The following is a 2,773-nucleotide window of genomic DNA, read 5'->3' on the forward strand; positions in this document are numbered from 1 at the left end:
CATTCGAACTTAAAAATGTTTATTAAACACTGTAACAATGCTTATTATTTAAAGATGAAAATCCTGCACAGGCTCCTGAGGGAGAATATGGCGAACACATAAAACTATAAAGAAAAAAAAACCCCACAAAACCACTGTAATGCCTTTACCTAGGAACAGACATTACAGACATTTTGGCTTATTTTCCCTCAGTAATTTTGTAAGCAGCCTTGTTACATAGCAAGGGTTAATACTACAACTAAGCCTTTGCATCCTGCTTTTAAGAACTCAAAAAAAACTACATTTTTTGTTCTGACTAAAAGTGGATATGTGTTCATTGTAGAAAATCTGAAAACAATTAGGTATAAAGAAGAAGCAAAAAATCACTAGGGTATCCTATTGTCTCACATAATCACTGTTAATATTTTGGTGGCCTTCCCTTCCCGGATTTTTTTTTTTTCCTTCTGGTCTTTAGCAAACCTGTAGATTCACAGGAGAGAGTGGGGTCATTCTTCAACTGTTCGAGTACCACTTATCCAAGATTTGCATTGAAAACTCCAGGAAAAGTCAAATAGTTTATTACAAATAAAGTGAATTTCTTGGAAAGAATATACAGTATTATCTGGGAACAAAGAGGGCTTTAGAGGTGCAACCAAACTGCTCTTCCCAGGTGGGAGCCTTTGTGTTCCCCCTTTGAGAGAAGGTCTGGGCACACAGTGGGACACAAGAGACCAGGACATAGGAAAGAACATTCCAGGCTAAGAGGCAGCTTGCCATTCCAGGAGAGCTACTATCACCAACTCTCCTGCCATGCTTCTGCTACCCAAAATTCTATTTAGCTAATAAAATTTATATTGAACGACAACAAAATTACACTAACCCACGGCCCCGGTTTCTCTCCCAGGGGACTCTGCCTATTTCTCTAAGCGAGGATCACACACATTATTGCCAAGAGGAGTTAAACTCAAAGGCCTCACAATAGCAGAAATAGAAACCAAATGATGATGCATCTGAATTTTACATTTCACTGCCGTACAGTTTGATGAGGCCGGTTTCCAGGGGGCATTGCGGGGGACAAGAGGCACAAAGGCAGCTCTCCGCACGTCACATGTGATCACGGGCAAGCCGCCTGCTCTTTCAGAAGGTCTGGATTTATCGCAGGAGAACCTGGGCTACTCAGGCCTTCTCCATGCACACCTATGGCTCACGAGGGCTCACCATGGTAAGAGCCTTTCACACGTAAGGGAATGAACGTTTGTTCCTTCCTTGTTTTACACTTCTGGGCTGCCTCTCACAAGAGCAGGTGTAATGTACCTTGGGACACTGGCCGTGGGCATCTGTGTCACTGTGGATTAGTTTTAACACCAAGAATAATTACGTTCGTTGTGCTTATTGCAGATCTGCCGAAGTGGAGACAGAAAGGAAAGGAGAGGTTTGAGATGGGGAAGAGATTTTACCTGTTTGTATTCAGTAAAAGAAAGTGGGAAGGAGAGGGGAGGTGGGGGGATGGGTGAGACAGCGGAAGGGGATTAAGGGTACACACCTCGTGATGCCCATGGAAGTGTGTAGGATTGCTGAATCATCGTGTTGCACACCTGAAACTAATATAACCCTGCATGTTCACGATACGCAAATTAAAATAAACTGAATAAAAAAGAAAGGAAAGAAAATTACAAATGTAACTTGTTGGTGTCATTACAAAGTAACAGGTACATAAATATATAAACTATATACCTGTACCTCTCCAGAAGGGACCACTATTCCCGGTCACGTGACCTTGCTCCCAGAACCCTTTCTATTCATCCCAGGTACATAAATACACATGCTGGTGTTTTCACATTATCTGCTCAGTCTTGTGGGACACCTCTGTGCTTGGGCACCATGATGGCATCTCATTTTTTTCCTAAACAGCAGCACCGGCTTTCCCCCGGTCAGAAGAACAATAATGGAACCAACCAGTTGGGAGAAGAAAAAGACACACAAAGGCTAGGTCTTCACCTTTGATCAGAGCAACTACGAGCAAATATACAAATTAATTAAGCTCTTGTGAGACTCAGTAACTTCATCTGTAAAGTGGGCAAAAGGACACCACCACCACCCCAGTTGTGTTTCTGGGAAGCCCGCTGAGTTCCTATGCATTGAAGTGTCCCACGAACGGTAAAACAAAGCCTAACCCTGCCTTCTATGCAGCCCCGTGTCGGGGGGGCGGGGGGAGAGAGCAGAGCCGCTGCTGTAACTGTCTACCATGCCCGTGGTCATGTTTAATGCCAAACATGGGCATTTCCAGTAATTTCCAATTTGGCATATCCAATAATGCCAAACTCTGGGCCATTCCGTGATGAAAGAGTCATGACAGCTTGTTCTCTACCGAAGCAGATTGCTTTAGTGTTTCAGCTGCAGTCAGTTCTGAACTGGGGAGACTTCAAAGACCTTTGTTCTCTTTCTTAGGGCGCCCATCGCTCCCAGAGGCAGAAACCACCGGATTCGGAGGGCTTCTAGCTGCTGATCAAGAGGATATTTTCCTGTCTGCCTTATGAAGATAAAACGGAACTAAAGCTGCACTCTTTTCTCAGTACCCTTCAGAGAGGTGGGCTGACAACAGATCTGAGTTACTTGATGAGTGGTTATTGCCAGAGGAGGTGGAAAGAGAAGAGCCTGAAGGAAAAGTCACCTGTGGGTTAGATTAGTAAGAACCCCGTCTGTGCGTTCTCCGCCAACACTGAGGCATCGGGCTTCTTACTAAGACAAGGCTATTATTCCATTCCCTCTTATCAACAAGATAGATTGGACTTTG

Source organism: Mustela lutreola, chromosome 2 (genome assembly GCF_030435805.1).
Source record: "Mustela lutreola isolate mMusLut2 chromosome 2, mMusLut2.pri, whole genome shotgun sequence".
In the NCBI taxonomy this organism is placed as follows: domain Eukaryota; kingdom Metazoa; phylum Chordata; class Mammalia; order Carnivora; family Mustelidae; genus Mustela; species Mustela lutreola.